The following is a 19950-nucleotide window of genomic DNA, read 5'->3' on the forward strand; positions in this document are numbered from 1 at the left end:
GAAAAAGATCTGTTTCCTTCCAGCTGGTGGCGATGTTTCTCCCACCAAACAAGGAGTTTTTGTATGGAGGTCAATGAGAGAAGTGTCCAATTTGGTCAACGACAACAACAACAAAAATGAATGGGTTATTTGCTACGTGAGGTTTATTTGATCGAATTGAAGTTTCGTAATGCTTAAAAGTTGTTAAGAGTGTACTGATATAAGTAGGATACGTGACATCCCGGCAACTTTGAGAAAAAACACTTTATATTGGAGTTGTCTACATTTATTTTTATTTAACTAGTAGCGTATCATCTTTATTTTATTCATTATACAAAAGTACCAGCAATGGACAATTTACATCCGTCCGTAAGTAGGCCGTCATTGTAAATACGAATTTGTTCTTAACTGACTTGCCTAGTTAAAAGGTTACATTTTTTAAAAAAACATCCCTACATCAAACATGTCCAACAAAACACAAGTTTAAACAAGAAAATCCTAAATACATAAAAAAATAATAATATGTGCAATTGCTCAGATTGCTCAGTAATTACTCAGATAAATATCTCAATGATTCAGGAAGATGTTATTATTTGTGTTATTCAGTGTGGATAATGTCTTAACAAATCAAATACTTTTTAATGTTGGTGTAGAATTCTGCAATTTTGATTTGGCAACAAGAATAAAAAATTCACAATCATTTCAATGGTCTTTTATCATTGCAATAGTAACAAATGATGTCCTTCATGTCAAAAACATGGGTAGTGTTCAAAAAGGTTTTCCCCAAAATCTATCAGACATTTACATTCATATAACAAGTGTGTAATATTTTCACCTTGTTTTTCACAAAAAACGCAGATATCATCAATATCGACACATTAGGACAACATAGATATATCGTATGTAGAATCTTAAGGTGCACTTCCTTAAATTCGTTTGATATAAAATATTTGTAAGGCATCAACCAAGCTTTTTTCCAGACAAGGTCCAGAATAAGCATGTTCCAGGTTTAAGTTGGTTCTGTGAATGGAAAATGTGTCTTATGTAATTGAAACAACATTTCTCAAGTAAGCCCCGCCTTCCAAGCTAAGTTCTAGATAAGCTCTCTCCCAAGCTGAGTTCTGGATACGCTCTCTTCCAAGCTGAGTTCTAGATACGCTCTCTTCCAAGCTGAGTTTTAGATAAGCTCTCTTCCAAGCTGAGTTCTGGATACGCTCTCTTCCTAGCTGAGTTCTAGATACGCTCTCTTCCAAGCTGAGTTCTAGATACGCTCTCTTCCAAGCTGAGTTCTAGATACGCTCTCTTCCAAGCTGAGTTCTAGATACGCTCTCTTCCAAGCTGAGTTCTAGATACGCTCTCTTCCAAGCTGAGTTCTAGATACGCTCACTTATTTTCCCAGATGAAGTCAAGAAAGGTCTTGTTGATTTCAGGTAGAGGGGAGTTACCGTCCCTCTGCCTTGGACAGAAGCCCTCTCCCAGGTATAGAAAGATCTCTTTGTAGCCAATTATTAAAATATATTCTTGGTTTTCTTGACTTTAGAAGAGAAGGTCATATGTTGTCAGATTAAGTGGGTTTTTGGATAGATGTATTCTTTAAATATTTAACATCATAGAGTCATATAAACATACGATTTTACATGTAGAAATATGCAGTTTTAACCCAGATGGAGTACAGGATGCAGTGATAACATTAAGGATATGGACAACCTGGTCTTTGTCTTTAAAAAAATAGTAGTATCATCAGCCAGTTGGGACATGTTGATTTCTCTGTTAAAAATGGACAAGCCATACAGATTTGCATTATTCAGAATTTCTAGAGATAGAAGTTTCCGCTACCAAAATGAGTAAAAAGGTGAAATCGGGCATCTCTGTCGACACTTCTGTTGATATTGGTTATTTTGGATGTATTAAGGTTTAGTATCACACAACTATTTATATCTTTGTAAAACATGCAAATGACTTTTCTTTTTTTTCTTCTTTTTTTTTACCCGAAACCAAAAAGTTTAAGAGGCCGAAAGATAAATTCATGTTCAATTGTGTCAAAAAGGTCCAGAAATAAAATAACAGCATCTGAATCAAATGCATTTGATTAAAATGTAAAAGGTCCAAGACTAAATGTTGAATGTTGGAACTTATGTGACGGGCCCGTCATAAATCCTGTTTGAGTCTAATTTATTATGGCATCTATTCCTTTCTTTAATCTATTGGCGTAAACCAGAGCAATCAATTTGTAATCAATATTTAATAAATTAATTGGGCTCCAATTGTCAATGAGAGTAGGGTATTTATCATGTTTTGGGAATCAGTGAATTAAGACCCTTTTTCATAGTGGAGACCATTTTACAATTTTCAATGCAATCTTGAAACGTATAAAACAATACGCTCTTCAAGTAACTCCTCAAACTGCCTTAGAATTAAACTGCCAAGCTGTTAGGCTCAGGTGGTTTCCCTTTTTCATTGAATTCAGAGCCTCTCTAATGTCTTCGATTGAAACACAGGTGAATCGCAAACTGAGTGGAAGTCATCTTCAGTTACAGGGATATCATTCTGAATGTGGCAAATGTAGCTTTCACAACCAATCATCCTGAAATTGTGAGTTGAAAAGGTTTTCATGAAAGGAATTGACAAATGTTGCTATTTGTAACGGGATCTATCCGTGCTTCTACACCTGCATTGCTTGCTGTTTGGGGTTTTAGGCTGGGTTTCTGTACAGCACTTTGTGACATCAGCTGATGTAAAAAGGGCTATATAAAATAAACCTGATTTGATTTGATCTTTGCATAATACATCATTCATTTTAGAGTGGCGTTATAGATTTTCTTTTGTAGTTTCTCTTTTCAATTGCAAAGAAATAACTGGTGATTCTTTCTCCCTCTTCAATCCATTTTGCTCTTGACCTTACAAAGTCGCCCTTTGATCCGTGTAAAACTGTTCTAATTCTAGTTGTAAAGACTTAAATACAGACTCCTCTTCTTGAGATAGATTATCTTTCTTTAGAAAACTGTCAAGCTTGTTCATTATCTCTTTTTCTCTAAGGCTCTTTAAGTGCTTCAGCTCTTTGGCATGTTTAATGGCTACAACTCTGACTTTATATTTGAAAAATTCCCATCTACTTCCATGACCCTTGTCTTCTCTCTAAAAAATATCGTTGGCTCACGATTTGATGTTTCCAATGAAAATAGAATCTTTAAGAAGTGTGTTGTTTAATTTCCAATATCCTCGAATACCCTTTTGTGACGTAGTTTTCTGTGTCCAGGTATAACCCTTTGAATCCAGATTGAAATAACGCCAGGCGTCATCAACACAGAGTTCCTTACACAACGTTGTGATGATATTGTCTATTTTGAGAGCTTTGACTCCTTCGAGGAGGAAAAACGATCAGCAGAGTCATCAGGTGTTTTGGTTAAAAGCTCCTGAGAGAATTAGAAAAGCCTCTTGAGTATTTGTTACGTAAATCCTGTCCTTTTCTGGTTAGTTTGGAGCAAAAAGGGTTTTATTAGGAGCATGTGATTTATGTCCGTACACATTGCAGATGATGGAAATGGCATTGTAAAGTTAAACAGTTACTATGACCCATCTAACCATTCTGTAAAGATGTGGATTCTACAACGTCTCCTTTTAACTAGCGGATTAGTGTCTAAACACCAGCAGAATGGTTTGATCCATGACAGAGAGAGGCCATGTCAACCCCACTGTGACTTCCACCGCGTACGGACGGGGGTCACCGCTGTTGACTGAGGTAAACAATGCAATTGTATATGCATCAGAGACAATGCAAATGTTATTACATTTATTTATTTATTTATTTATCCATTATTTTACCAGGTAAGTTGACTGAGAACACGTTCTCATTTGCAGCAAAGACCTGGGGAATAGTTACAGGGGAGAGGAGGGGGATGAATGAGCCAATTGTAAACTGGGGCTTATTAGGTGACCATGATGGTTTGAGGGCCAGATTGGGAATTTAGCCAGGACACCGGGGTTAACACCCCTACTCTTACGATAAGTGCCATGGGATCTTTAATGACCTCAGAGAGTCAGGACACCCGTTTTAACGTCCCATCCGAAAGACCGCACCTTACACAGAGCAGTGTCCCCAATCACTGCCCTGGGGAATTGGGATATTTGTTTAGACCAGAGGAAAGAGTGCCTCCTACTGGCCCTCCAACACCACTTCCAGCAGCATCTAGTCTCCCATCCAGGGACTGACCAGGACCAACCCTGGTCCAACCCTGGACTACAACCCTGGACCAACCCTGGACTACAGTATATTACATATACTGTAGTCTTTCAAAATGTGCGATTTAAATTAGTGTTGTTTGTCTATTGCTATTTTTGTATAACGTACTTTCAGATCACTGAAACCCCACCTGATGTGGACGTTGTGGCACCAGATCAGAACACCTTCGAGGATCACCTTCAGGCACGGACCGAGCAGGAAGTGGAGGTTTTTGACCAGGTAAAAATGTCCGCTGTTCATTTATTTTCTGTCCCTCCAAGAGATATGTAAGAAATGTATTTGTAATGTGAAATATAATTGCATTTATTCCTGTTATCAATCAAGGTGAGACTGAACATGGACAAGGCCCATGAGAAACAGAAGGAGACCTACCGGAGCAGAATCAAGAAGGGGACCAAGTGCTATGACATCCGGGCGAATTACTTGGTTAGGAAGAAGGACAAAAGGAAGGCGAGACCTGGGAAACCTTGCTGCTCTTTCACTCCTAGCTGGGGTCACCTTCTGTTAAAGTGAATATAAAAAATCTCTGATAATAACTATTTGCATTTGCACACAAGATAACCTGAAGCTAGTGTCACGGCCCTCCTCTGCATTGCAGGGGCGGTTCCTCCTGCAGGCAGAGGAGGGTCGTTAGTGATTGGAGCCACCTGGGCTCAGGGTATTTAAACTGTTTCACTAATCACTTCTCTCTCTCTCTGCTCCTCCAGGTATGATCCTGTTTTGTTTGTTCTTTTGTAGTTGTATATAGTTTTCACTCAGTCATGTTCACACACACAGATTCACGCATCCATGCACTTTACATACACCTTACATTATGATACTTCCACACCTCATTCCTTTTTCTTAGTTTAAAGTTAATAGTTTTGGTTTAGAATAATTGGCCAATACCTGTAGTTCGTGTCCCCTCATTTGTGTCACAGGCTATGAGCCGGCTTGTGACAAGTGGGGGCTCATCCGTAAGTTAAAGTTAATTGTACTTTAGTCTTACTTTAGTATTTTAGTTTACTTAACCTTAACCAACTATGACAACATGTTTTTGTCTAGATTGTCTTTGTCTTATTATTGATACGTTTGTTTATTTGTAATTTGGCTTATTTGAATATTGTTTTGTAGTTAACTTGGGTTAGTTTAGTTCAGAATGCCACATTTTCTTGTTTTGGTTGGGCCAATTTTGTTGAAGAGAGCATTGAGAGACGTGTTCTTTTGGTTCAGGTAGCTAAGCAATTCACTCTGTGTTTTTCTGGGTTTTGTTCAGGTGGGAGTTCTCTCCTGTTCAGGCTTATCAGCGAGTGTCAATAGGAGGCTTGTGACACTAGTTTAAGTTTCCCTAACACTGAAATGTTTCTCTCCGTCTTCCTAGGGTTACTTCGGTGGAAGCCAACAATCTTGTTGGCGTCCAAATCCCTGACGCCCTACACTTCAGTGAAGCCCAATGAGCAAAGTATGTTAAGCTTTGGTTGACATTTGAAAAGCCAGAAATGGTAGATATGCTGAGCTTATAAAAATGTACCTCTCAAAATTACTTTAGGACCATCGACTGTCCGAGCCTCCCAGGACGTATCCCATCTACCAGAACCAGTGAGTTTGGATCAGTCTGATTTTCTGTGCTCTGAGTCGGAGGGGGACCAGCTTTGAGGTAGGTTATACTTTCCAGAAGTGTTGAAAAGTACATATCTCCCATTTTAAAACACTGCACTAATCCATCACATGTTCTCACTGTACAGTGTAACCTGTGTGTTTGCTTGTTTACGTCTCTGTCTCCTACCCTGTTCCCTTTAACTCCTGTTCTCTAGGACCTAGGGGTTCTGCCCAACACCCAGACCTGGACCCACCTGATGTCCTCCATTACCTGTTCTCCAGGACCTAGGGGTTCTACCCAACACCCAGACCCACCTGATGTCCTCCATTACCTGTTCTCCAGGACCTAGGGGTTCTACCCAACACCCAGACCCACCTGATGTCCTCCATTACCTGTTCTCCAGGACCTAGGGGTTCTACCCAACACCCAGACCTGGACCCACCTGATGTCCTCCATTACCTGTTCTCCAGGACCTAGGGGTTCTGCCCAACACCCAGACCTGGACCTACATGATGTCCTCCATTACCTGTTCTCCAGGACCTAGGGGTTCTGCCCAACACCCAGACCCACCTGATGTCCTCCATTACCTGTTCTCCAGGACCTAGGGCTTCTGCCCAACACCCAGACCCACCTGATGTCCTCCTTTACCTGTTCTCCAGGACCTAGGGGTTCTACCCAACACCCAGACCTGGACCCACCTGATGTCCTCCATTACCTGTTCTCCAGGACCTAGGGGTTCTACCCAACACCCAGACCCACCTGATGTCCTCCATTACCTGTTCTCCAGGACCTAGGGGTTCTACCCAACACCCAGACCTGGACCCACCTGATGTCCTCCATTTCCTGTTCTCCAGGACCTAGGGGTTCTACCCAACACCCAGACCCACCTGATGTGGGTCGCTGTAAAAATGTATTTTCCATAACTGAAAATATTGTATACTTGAAAAAATATATATATATTTTTGGAAGCTGGTGTACAAAACTGAAAGTAAAAGATGCAAAAACAAAACTTAAGGAGTATCATAGAAATAGCTCACATAGAACAGATCTTCTGTCAATGAGAATGACAGCTCTCTGTGGCTCTACCCACATTTCTAAATTCATTTGGTTGGGTCGCCCCCAAAAAAGTTTGTTATTGCAGCTTTAATTTTCTGCATTGACCCTTTTCGCACTAACTTTTTTTTTGACTCATTACATTACTGCTGCTGCGGTTATCTTTCACTTTATTCCTAGTTATACAGTACATTCGGAAAGTTTTCAGACACCTTGACTTTTTCCACATTTTGATAGGTTACAGTATACTGTACATTCGAAACATAAAAAAAAAACAGATACCTTATTTACATAAGTGTTCAGACCCTTTGCTTTGAGACTCGAAATTGATCATCCTTGAGATGTTTCTACAACTTGATTGGAGTCCACCTGTGGTAAATTTAATTGATTGGACATGATTTGGAAAGGCACACACCTGTATACATAAGGTCCCACAGTTGAAAGTGCAGGTCAAAGCTAAAACCGAGCCATGAGGTCGAAGGACTTGTCCTTAGAGCTCCGAGACAGGATTGTGTCGAGGTACAAACCTGGAGAAGGTTTCCAAAAAATGTCTACAACATTGAAGGTCCCCCAAGAACACAGTGGCCTCCATCATTCTTAATTGGAAAAAAGTTTGGAACCACCAGGACTCTTCCTAGAGCCGACCGGCCAAACTGAGCAATCGGGGGAAAAGGGCCTTGGTCAGGGAGGTGACCAAGAACCCGATGTTCACTCTGACAGAGCTCCAGAGTTCCTCTGTGGAGATGGGAGAACCTTCCAGAAGGATGCAAGAGAAAGGCCACAATGTATTATTCCAGTTTAGACGCAATTTAGATTTTGCCCAGTAGATAGCAGCAGTGTATGTGCAAAGTTTTAGACTGATCCAATGAACCATTGTATATCTGTTCATGTTGTGTCAAGGCTGCCCAAATGGTTTATTGGTTTATTTTATTAATATATTTTGGAAGTTGTGCACTCTCCTCAAACAGTAGCATGGTATTATTTCACTGTAATAGCTACTGGACAGTTCAGTTAGATTAACAAGAATTTAAGCTCTCTGACAATATCAGATATGTCTATGTCCTGGGAAATTATCTTGTTACTTAGAACATCATGCTAATCACATTAGCGCACGCTAGCTCAACTGTCCCGCAGGGGACAAACCGATCATGTAGAGGTAAAAAAAAATTGGTTTCTACTGACAATTGAGACGTACAAACTAATTTTGATTATGACATTAATGAGCGAGAGCTAGGACGGACGTAGTCAATAACTATTTGTTCAGCACTTTTGAAATGTACAGCGACAGAATTCAGAACATGGGCCGTTCTTACAGTGTACTCTCTGTACAAGTCAGAACCGTAGGATAAATAAAGGGGTCATATCAACAGACAATGAAAGCTCTTACAATATTAGATGATTACATTTCTCTACGACAGGTTATAGGCTACATGTGCACCACCAAGTTAGAACAGTAGGCAAAGTTTTTCGAGTTTATGTTTTTTTGACTGTGTAAAATGTTCAAAGTAGTCATTGTGCATTGAGTAAACTTTGTCTCTGCACAGTTCTGCCTTCAAATGTATTTGTGGAAAATTTTCTGTGTACATTTTATAAAGTAGTCCTTGTGCATAGAACTGTACGGTTTGTTAAAATTTGAAATCAATGGTTTTTGTTTGGCATACAAGTGAAACAAAATTCTCAGTGTAATGCCGTTGCTATGGAATTGCCCCTAACTAGCTAAGTACTAGCTAACTAACTAGCTAGCTAACTAGCTAAGTACTAGATAGCTAACTAACTAGCTAAGTACTAGCTAACTAGCTAACTAAGTAGCTAACTAACTAGCTAAGTACTAGCTAACTAACTAGCTAAGTGCTAGCTAACTAACTAGCTAAGTGCTAGCTAACTAACTAGCTAAGTACTAGCTAACTAACTAGCTATGTACTAGCTAAGTACTAGCTAACTAACTAGCTAACTAGCTAACTAACTAGCTAGTGTGAACGCTGTGTGTAACACATCCGGTATCAGGATAAATAAAAAGCAAGGTCTACTAACTTTAATTATGTTTAATTACCGCAAGCAATGAATGGCAAATGCAATTTTTGTATATACGGGTTCGCTGTATCTCCACGCAGGGTAAAGCAGGGAACTGGCAGGAAGTACGTAAACAGCTGTTCTTATACCGTGATGACGTAGTTCCAACGCGTCTGTTGGCCTATCACAGTAGAGGCTGAGCGCGGTTTAAACTTTTGCTCCGCCTTTGCTGGCCCTCGGACTTGTCCAAGGCCCTCTGCTGGCCCTCGGACTTGTCCCTTAGTGCTCTCCTCTGTCCACATCTGGTTGTTGGGTAGATTAGATCCGTCTTGTGTCTCCCCCTTGATTCCTTACTCAAACAATTCCTAATATGGTACTGATCAGTGCCCTAACCTCCCTGGTTGGCCTAGAGAGAGATGCACCCCTCCCCTCTCCAGATTGACCACAGCTTTTATGGCCTGTGTTGGTCAGTCCTTACACACCTACATCAATATTCATCTTCAAACAATATGCTAGCAGGCTATAGTGCATAAACATAAATCCTAACACTAGCTAACTAGATTAGTACTAGCTAGTACTAGCTAACTAGATTAGTACTAGCTAGTACTAGCTAACTAGATTAGTACTAGCTAGTACTAGCTAACTAGATTAGTACTAGCTAACTAGATTAGTACTAGCTAGTACTAGCTAACTAGATTAGTACTAGCTAGTACTAGCTAACTAGATTAGTACTAGCTAGTACTAGCTAACTAGATTAGTACTAGCTAGTACTAGCTAACTAGATTAGTACTAGCTAGTACTAGCTAACTAGATTAGTACTAGCTAGTACTAGCTAACTAGATTAGTACTAGCTAGTACTAGCTAACTAGATTAGTACTAGCTAGTACTAGCTAACTAGATTAGTACTAGCTAGTACTAGCTAACTAGATTAGTACTAGCTAGTACTAGCTAACTAGATTAGTACTAGCTAGTACTAGCTAACTAGATTAGTACTAGCTAACACTAGCTAACTAGATTAGTACTAGCTAACACTAGCTAACTAGATTAGTACTAGCTAACACTAGCTAACTAGATTAGTACTAGCTAGTACTAGCTAACTAGATTAGTACTAGCTAACACTAGCTAACTAGATTAGTACTAGCTAACACTAGCTAACTAGATTAGTACTAGCTAGTACTAGCTAACTAGATTAGTACTAGCTAACACTAGCTAACTAGATTAGTACTAGCTAGTACTAACTAACTAGCTATGTACTAGCTAAGTACTAGCTAACTAACTAGCTAACTAGATTAGTACTAGCTAGTACTAGCTAACTAGATTAGTACTAGCTAGTACTAGCTAACTAGATTAGTACTAGCTAGTACTAGCTAACTTTTGTAAACATGTAGCTATCTAATTTCAGCATACTTGTTTTGAGAAATATGGCTACAGTATTAGGTTCCACATGTCTAACTATTTATTTAATGATCATTTTACTTATTTCTATTTCTATTATTTGTTCTAACCCAGACCCCCAACAGCTCACCCTCCCAGTCTCTGAAGAGGAGGTTCCCCCTCCCAGTCTCTGAAGAGGAGGTTCCCCCTCCCAGTCTCTGAAGAGGAGGTTCCCCCTCCCAGTCTCTGAAGAGGAGGCTCCCCCTCCCAGTCTCTGAGGAGGAGGTTCCCCCTCCCAGTCTCTGAAGAGGAGGTTCCCCCTCCCAGTCTCTGAAGAGGAGGTTCCCCCTCCCAGTCTCTGAAGAGGAGGTTCCCCCTCCCAGTCTCTGAAGAGGAGGTTCCCCCTCCCAGTCTCTGAAGAGGAGGTTCCCCCTCCCAGTCTCTGAAGAGGAGGTTCCCCCTCCCAGTCTCTGAAGAGGAGGTTCCCCCTCCCAGTCTCTGAAGAGGAGGTTCCCCCTCCCAGTCTCTGAAGAGGAGGTTCCCCCTCCCAGTCTCTGAAGAGGAGGTTCCCCCTCCCAGTCTCTGAAGAGGAGGTTCCCCCTCCCAGTCTCTGAAGAGGAGGTTCCCCCTCCCAGTCTCTGAAGAGGAGGTTCCCCCTCCCAGTCTCTGAAGAGGAGGTTCCCCCTCCCAGTCTCTGAAGAGGAGGTTCCCCCTCCCAGTCTCTGAAGAGGAGGTTCCCAGTCTCTGAAGAGGAGGTTCCCAGTCTCTGAAGAGGAGGTTCCCAGTCTCTGAAGAGGAGGTTCCCAGTCTCTGAAGAGGAGGTTCCCAGTCTCCGAAGAGGAGGTTCCCAGTCTCCGAAGAGGAGGTTCCCAGTCTCCGAAGAGGAGGTTCCCAGTCTCCGAAGAGGAGGTTCCCAGTCTCCGAAGAGGAGGTTCCCAGTCTCCGAAGAGGAGGTTCCCAGTCTCCGAAGAGGAGGTTCCCAGTCTCCGAAGAGGAGGTTCCCAGTCTCCGAAGAGGAGGTTCCCAGTCTCCGAAGAGGAGGTTCCCAGTCTCCGAAGAGGAGGTTCCCCCTGAGCAACAGCTCACCCTCCCAGTCTCTGAAGAGGAGGTCCCTCCTGAGCAACAGCACTGTGAGCAGGAGTGGAGCCCCAGTCGGGGGGCAGGAGGACCCAGAGCCCACATAGATAAAGATGAAAGGGAGGAACTCTGGTGGGCTAGTCAGGAAGAAGAGTAGCTTCAAAGGCTGGAGTCTGATACTAAAGACTTTATAACTGTCTGTACGGTAAGTGACTGTGAGGATGTGACCCCACCTCAGCCCTCATTATCAGGAACCCAACACCGTGATGAGTAGAGACGACAGGTCACCATTTAACTGGAAAGATCCAGAAAGAGCCTGATGATAAAGACTATATAGACTACATAGTATCAGAACCATTCAGTCCAGCAGCTCAGAGTGTAAACAGTGGTAACAGTGGACGGGACAACGATAAGGAGAGCAGGGAGGGTCAATGCCACGGAAATCACAAACAAAATGGAAGGTGAGGAACAAGCTTTGGTGAAGATGCTGCTCCTTATTTGCTGCAAGTTTTTTTTTTTTTAACAATGTGCAAAGAACACACACAAAGCATGTTAAACAAAACCCCTGTGGTGAAGTCGTCTTGGACTCCAAAGCAGATCTATCAGTCCACGTACAAACCCTCGCTGAACCAAAACTTAGGCTTCACCCTCAAACCCACCCTGAACCAAAACCTAAGCCACACCCTCTAACCCTCAAACCCTCGCTGAACCAAAACCTAGGCCTCACCCTCAAACCCTCGCTGAACCAAAACCTAGGCCACACCCTCTAACCCTTGCTGAACCAAAACCTAGGCCTCACCCTCAAACCCTCACTGAACCAAAACCCAGGCCTCACCCTCAAACCCTCACTGAACCAAAACCTAGGCCTCACCCTCAAACCCTCACTGAACCTAAACCTAGGCCTCACCCTCAAACCCTCACTGAACCAAAACCTAGGCCTCACCCTCAAACCCTCACTGAACCAAAACCTAGGCCTCACCCTCAAACCCTCACTGAACCTAAACCTAGGCCTCACCCTCAAACCCTCGCTGAACCAAAACCTAGGCCTCACCCTCAAACCCTCGCTGAACCTAAACCTAGACCTCACCCTCAAACCCTCGCTGAACCAAAACCTAGACCTCACCCTCAAACCCTCGCTGAACCAAAACCTAGGCTTTAACGTCAAACCCTCGCTGAACCAAAACCTAGGCCGCACCCTCAAACCCTCGCTGAACCAAAACCTAAGCCTCACCCTCAAACCCTCGCTGAACCAAAACCTAGGCCTCACCCTCAAACCCTCGCTGAACCAAAACCTAGGCCTCACCCTCAAACCCTCGCTGAACCAAAACCTAGGCCTCACCCTCAAACCCTCGCTGAACCTAAACCTAGACCTCACCCTCAAACCCTCGCTGAACCAAAACCTAGACCTCACCCTCAAACCCTCGCTGAACCAAAACCTAGGCTTTAACGTCAAACCCTCGCTGAACCAAAACCTAGGCCGCACCCTCAAACCCTCGCTGAACCAAAACCTAGGCCTCACCCTCAAACCCTCACTGAACCAAAACCTAGGCCTCACCCTCAAACCCTCACTGAACCAAAACCTAGGCCTCACCCTCAAACCCTCACTGAACCAAAACCTAGGCCTCACCCTCAAACCCTCACTGAACCAAAACCTAGGCCTCACCCTCAAACCCTCGCTGAACCAAAACCTAGGCCTCACCCTCAAACCCTCGCTGAACCAAAACCTAGGCCTCACCCTCAAACCCTCGCTGAACCTAAACCTAGGCCTCACCCTCAAACCCTCGCTGAACCAAAACCCAGGCCTCACCCTCAAACCCTCGCTGAACCAAAACCTAGGCCTTAACGTCAAACCCTCGCTGAACCAAAACCTAGGCCTCAACGTCAAACCCTCGCTGAACCAAAACCTAGGCCTCAACGTCAAACCCTCGCTGAACCAAAACCTAGGCCTCACCCTCAAACCCTCGCTGAACCTAAACCTCAAACCCTCGCTGAACCTAAACATAGGCCTCACCTGCAACCAAACCTACGTGTCATGTTTGTGACAAATGTTTGTTTCCCTTACGATCATAGTCTAAATTAGCATTTCATTTCTGTGGGGTAAATACAGGCGAGAGATTTACACGGTTATCAAAATGTCACGCCAGGTTAAACCTACACAAAACACAGCCCTTATTTTAGGTGTTTTAAGTGTAATATCCCCTAATGGGGAAAAATGTGTGGTGGAAAAACGATTCGAGCCGTTTCCTTGTGACTCATACTGTGGCGCTCTATGGCATTATATAATTCCACTACAGTGAACGACCCGTTCTGTCCAGGAGATGGCGCCAAAGACACACTGAGCAGGGGGTTCGGTTGTCCGCTGTTGTGGACTGCCTTTTGTTTTTCCTTTTCCAGAGGCCTTATAAATAGACTATTGACGACGAGGGAGGGAGACATTCGACTGGTGAATTCAGATGCATTTATAAACCTCAACTCTCTATGTTCAGATACAAACCCATTTAGAACACCACACTGCAGGAAATGTTCCTTTTGTAAACTGATGAGTTCTTGTTTGACAGTAAAATAGATTTAGGATATATTAAAATGTAGTGGACCTTGAATTTAAGTCCAGCTCTGAAGGGACTAATAAAGTTACCTTGTGTTGTATTATGTTGTAGCCTACCGTAATGTACTGAACACTTTAATTGACACGAACATCACTGAGGCAACGCAAAACTCTGGTTACTAAAATAACACATTAAAACCAAAGACAAATAGAGACATGGAAATATCAACATTCAATAGCAGACTCACTGGTGAATACTGAAGACTGACCACGGTTTTGGCTTCCCAGTGTAAGCTGTTCCCCTCTCTTCCCCAAAGTTATATAACAGACAAGAAAAACATGGTTGAGGCTCTCTCTCCGCTTTCACTCTCTCTCTCTCTCTGTCTCTCTGTCTCTGTCTCTGTCTCTCTCTCTCTCTCTCTCTCCCTCTCTGCTTTCTCTCTCTCTCTCTCTCCTCCTTATTTCTCTACATCAGTCTCTTTCCCAGCTCTCTCTCTCTCTCTCCTCCCCCTCTTTCTCTACATCAGTCTCTTTCCCAGCTCTCTCTCTCTCTCTCTGTCTCTGTCTCTCTCTCTCTCCCTCTCTGCTTTCTCTCTCTCTCTCTCTCTCTCTCCTCCTTATTTCTCTACATCAGTCTCTTTCCCAGCTCTCTCTCTCTCTCTCTCTCTCCTCCCCCTCTTTCTCCACATCAGTCTCTTTCCCAGCTCTCTCTCTCTCTCTCCTGTGGGGGACTGAAGTGACCGTGGGTGCTGTGAATGATGGATGGCTGTAGCTACAGGGGTTGAACATAACTTAACAGATTGAGTCAACAATGGGAAAACAACAGGGACCAACAGTGTGTGTGTTGGTAGGCTATCAGTTTGTTATATCCTTTCTCTCTTCACCACAAATAGTCACACTCTCTCTCATTCTCTTGCACTCTCTCACAGAAATATTTAAAGTACTTAATTGAATTCTTATGTGGAGATTTTGGTTCAGCACTGGTATTCTCATCAGAAGGGGGAGAGAGAGAGAGAAGGAGAAAGAGGGGTAGAGAGAGAGGGAGTGGAGCTTACAGAAAAGAGAGATAGAGAGGGGGGGGGAGAGAGAGAGAGAAGGAGAGAGAGTTGAGCTTACAGAGAGAGAAAGAGAGAGAATTGTGTTCCAAAAAAGGTCCAGTTGCCAGGACCACAAATACAAATTCCATCTAGACACCGTTGCTCTAGAGCACACAAAAATGATACATACCTTGGCCTAAACATCAGCGCCACAGGTAACTTCCACAAAGCTGTGAACGCTCTGAGAGAAAAGGCTAGAAGGGCCATCTATACCATCAAAAGGAACATAAAATTAGACATACCAATTAGGATCTGGATAAAAATACTTGAATCAGTTATAGAACCCATTGCCCTTCACGGTTCTAAGGTCTGGGGTCCGCTCACCAACCAAGAATTCACAAAATAGGACAGACACCAAATTGATACTCTGCATGCAGAATTCTGCAACAATATCCTCTGTGTATAACGTAAAACACCAAACATTGCATGCAGAGCAGAATTAGGCAGATACATGCTAATTATCAAAATCCAGAAAAGAGCCGTTAAATCCTACAACCACCTAAAAGGAAGCGATTCCCAAACCTTCCATAACAAAGCCATCACCTACAGAGATGAACCTGGAGAAGAGTCCCCTAAGCAAGCTGGTCCTGGGGCTCTGTTCACAATCAGAGCCCCAGGACAGAAACACAATTAGACCCAACCAAATCATGGAAAACAAAAAGATACTTACTTGACACATTGGAAAGAATTAACAAAAACCAGAGTAAACTAGAATGCTATTTGGCCCTGAACAGAGAGTACACAGTGGCAGAATACCTGACCACTGTGACTGAACCAAACTTAAGGAAAGCTTTGACTATGTACAGACTCAGTGAGCATAGCCTTGCTATTGAAAAAGGCCGCCGTAGACAGACCTGGTTCTCAAGAGAAGACAGGCTATGTGCACACTGCCCACAAAATGAGGTGGAAACTGAGCTGCACTTCCTAACCTCCTGCCCAATGTATGACCATATTAGAGACACATATTTCCCTCAGATTACACAGATCCACAAATAACTCGAAAACAAACCCGATTTTGATAAACTCCCATATCTACTGGGTGAAATACCACAGTGTGCCATCACAGCAGCAAGATGTGTGACCTGTTGCCACAAGAAAAGGGCAACCAGTGAAGAACAAACACCATTGTAAATACAACCCATATTTATGTTTATTAATTTTCCCTTTTGTGCTTTAACTATTTGGCCTTTGTGGAGCGATGGGTAACGATGCTTCGTGGGCGACCGTCGTTGATGTGTGCAGAGGGTCCCTGGTTCGCGCCCGTTTCGGGGCGAGGGGACGGTTTAAAGTTATACTGTTACATTGATGCTGTTGACCCGGATCACTGGTTGCTGCGGAAAAGGAGGAGGTTGAAAGAGGGGTGAGTGTAACGGATGTGAAATGGCTAGCTAGTTAGCGGGTACGCGCTAGTAGCATTTCAATCAGTTACGTCACTTGCTCTGAGACTTAAGTAGTGTTGCCCCTTGCTTTGCAAGGGCCGTGGCTTTTGTGGAGCGATGGGTAACGCTGCTTCGTGGGTGACTGTTGTCGATGTGTGCAGAGGGTCCCTGGTTCGCGCCCGTGTCGGGGCGAGGGGACGGTTTAAAGTTATACTGTTACATTGTTACATACATCGTTGCAACACTGTATAGAGACATATGACATTTGTAATGTCTTTATTCTTTTGGAACTTCTGTGAGTGTAATGTTTACTGTTAATTTTTATTGTTTATTTCAGTTTTGTCATTATTATCAAGGCGAGACGCAGATGCAGATGGTTGGACTCTTAGATGTTTATTGATCCTAAAAGGGAGAAGGCAAGAGAATGGTCGTGGACAGGCAAAAGGTCAAAACCTTTTGTCCAGGAGGTACAGAGTGGCAGACAGGCTCGAGGTCAAGGCAGGCAGAATGGTCAGGCAGGAAACACAGGGATAAATACACTGGTACAGAGAGACAGGAAACACAGGGATAAATACACTGGTACAGAGAGACAGGAAACACAGGGATACATACACTGGCCCAGAGAGACAGGAAACACAGGGATAAATACACTGGCCCAGAGAGACAGGAAACACAGGGATACATACACTGGCCCAGAGAGACAGGAAACACAGGGATAAATACACTAGCCCAGAGAGACAGGAAACACAGGGATAAATACACTGGTACAGAGAGACAGGAAACACAAGGATAAATACACTGGCCCAGAGAGACAGGAAACACAGGGATAAATACACTGGCCCAGAGAGACAGGAAACACAGGGATAAATACACTGGTACAGAGAGACAGGAAACACAGGGATAAATACACTGGCACAGAGAGACAGGAAACACAGGGATAAATACACTGGTACAGAGAGACAGGAAACACAGGGATAAATACACTGGTACAGAGAGACAGGAAACACAGGGATAAATACACTGGTACAGAGAGACAGGAAACACAGGGATAAATACACTGGTACAGAGAGACAGGAAACACAGGGATAAATACACTGGCACAGAGAGACAGGAAACACAGTGATAAATACACTGGCACAGAGAGACAGGAAACACAGGGATAAATACACTGGCCCAGAGAGACAGGAAACACAGGGATAAATACACTGGCCCAGAGAGACAGGAAACACAGGGATAAATACACTGGTACAGGGAGACAGGAAACACAGGGATAAATACACTGGTACAGGGAGACAGGAAACACAGGGATAAATACTCTGATACAGAGAGACAGGAAACACAGGGATAAATACACTGGTACAGAGAGACAGGAAACACAGGGATAAATACACTGGTACAGAGAGATAGGAAACACAGGGATAAATACACTGGCACAGAGAGACAGGAAACACAGGGATAAATACACTGGTACAGAGAGACAGGAAACACAGTGATAAATACACTGGTACAGAGAGACAGGAAACACAGGGATAAATACACTGGCCCAGAGAGACAGGAAACACAGGGATAAATACACTGGTACAGAGAGACAGGAAACACAGGGATAAATACACTGGTACAGAGAGACAGGAAACACAGGGATAAATACACTGGCACAGAGAGACAGGAAACACAGGGATAAATACACTGGTACAGAGAGACAGGAAACACAGGGATAAATACACTGGTACAGAGAGACAGGAAACACAGGGATAAATACACTGGCACAGAGAGACAGGAAACACAGGGATAAATACACTGGCACAGTGAGACAGGAAACACAGGGATAAATACACTGGTACAGAGAGACAGGAAACACAGGGATAAATACACTGGTACAGAGAGACAGGAAACACAGGGATAAATACACAGAGAGACAGGAAACACAGGGATAAATACACTGGCACAGTGAGACAGGAAACACAGGGAAAAATACACTGGTACAGAGAGACAGGAAACACAGGGATAAATACACTGGTACAGAGAGACAGGAAACACAGGGATAAATACACTGGTACAGAGAGACAGGAAACACAGGGATAAATACACTGGTACAGAGAGACAGGAAACACAGGGAAAAATACACTGGTACAGAGAGACAGGAAACACAGGGATAAATACACTGGTACAGAGAGACAGGAAACACAGGGATAAATACACTGGTACAGAGAGACAGGAAACACAGGTATAAATACACTGGGGAAAATAAGCAACACCTGGAGGTGGTGGAGACAATCACAGGAACAGGTGAAACAGATCAGCGTGTGACAGAAATAAGAGAGCTTACAGCGCGTAGATGTAAGTATATAGCAGATATTGATCTTATTTGGAGGCTACGGAGAGATAGAATAGTATCACCTATCAGTCCCTCCAGGTATTGATGCTTTTTCTAAAAAGTCTGTAGTCGCAGAATCACAAAATCTTGGATTGTGAAACAGTGAAGGGACCGAATCGAGGCTCTAGAATCTAGATAAAAGGCCTAATGGTTGTCTTCCCAGTAGCCTAATGGTTGTCTTCCCAGTAGCCTAATGGCTGTCTTCCCAGTAGTCTAATGGCTGTCTTCCCAGTAGCCTAATGGCTGTCTTCCCAGTAGCCTAATGGTTGTCTTCCCAGTAGTCTAATGGCTGTCTTCCCAGTAGCCTAATGACTGTCTTCCCAGTAGCCTAATGGCTGTCTTCCCAGTAGCCTAATGGTTGTCTTCCCAGTAGCCTAATGGCTCTCTTCCCAGTAGCCTAATGGTTGTCTTCCCAGTAAGCTTCAGTGATCTGGATGGTGGGAGAGACAAGACAACTGAGGTGCTGTGATGGTGTTGTGATGGTGTTGTGATGGTGCTGTGATGGTGTGCTGCAGTGATGGTGTTGTGATGGTGTGGTGTTGTGATGGTGTGGTGTTGTGATGGTGTGATGGTGTGGTGTTGTGATGGTATGGTGTTGTGATGGTGTGGTGATGGTGTGTTGCTGTGATGGTGTGGTGTTGTGGTGATGGTGTGTTGCTGTGATGGTGTGGTGTTGTGGTGTTGTGGTGATGGTGTGTTGCTGTGATGGTGTGGTGTTGTGGTGTTGTGATGGTGTTGTGGTGTTGTGATGGTGTGGTGTTGTGGTGTTGTTGTGATGGTGTGGTGTTGTGATGTTGTGGTGTTGTGATGGTGTTGTGATGGTGTGGTGTTGTGATGGTGTGGTGTTGTGATGGTGGGGTGTTGTGGTGTTGTGATGGTGTGGTGTTGTGATGGTGTGGTGTTGTGATGGTGTGGTGTTGTGATGGTGTGGTGTTGTGGTGTTGTGATGGTGTGGTGATGGTGTGTTGCTGTGATGGTGTGGTGTTGTGGTGTTGTGATGGTGTGTTGCTGTGATGGTGTAGTGTTGTGATGGTGTGTTGCTGTGATGGTGTGGTGATGGTGTGTTGCTGTGATGGTGTGGTGATGGTGTGGTGTTGTGGTGTTGTGATGGTGTGGTGATGGTGTGTTGCGGTGATGGTGTGGTGTTGTGATGGTGTGTTGCTGTGATGGTGTGGTGTTGTGATGGTGTGTTGCTGTGATGGTGTGGTGATGGTGTGTTGCTGTGATGGTGTGGTGATGGTGT

The 19950-nt window shown here is 43.6% G+C and overlaps 1 long non-coding RNA gene across 1 annotated transcript; it reads left to right on the forward strand.

The window, feature by feature from the left end:
* The first annotated feature begins 62 nt into the window (after positions 1-62).
* On the forward strand, positions 63-8464 carry LOC129820323 (uncharacterized). Its single transcript, XR_008754199.1, has 5 exons — positions 63-4438; positions 4544-4728; positions 5580-5660; positions 5748-5855; positions 6013-8464. It is a non-coding gene; the product is annotated as an uncharacterized LOC129820323 (long non-coding RNA).
* The last annotated feature ends 11486 nt before the right edge of the window (positions 8465-19950 follow it).

The sequence above is a fragment of the Salvelinus fontinalis genome, chromosome 22 (assembly GCF_029448725.1).
Source record: "Salvelinus fontinalis isolate EN_2023a chromosome 22, ASM2944872v1, whole genome shotgun sequence".
Lineage (NCBI taxonomy): Eukaryota > Metazoa > Chordata > Actinopteri > Salmoniformes > Salmonidae > Salvelinus > Salvelinus fontinalis.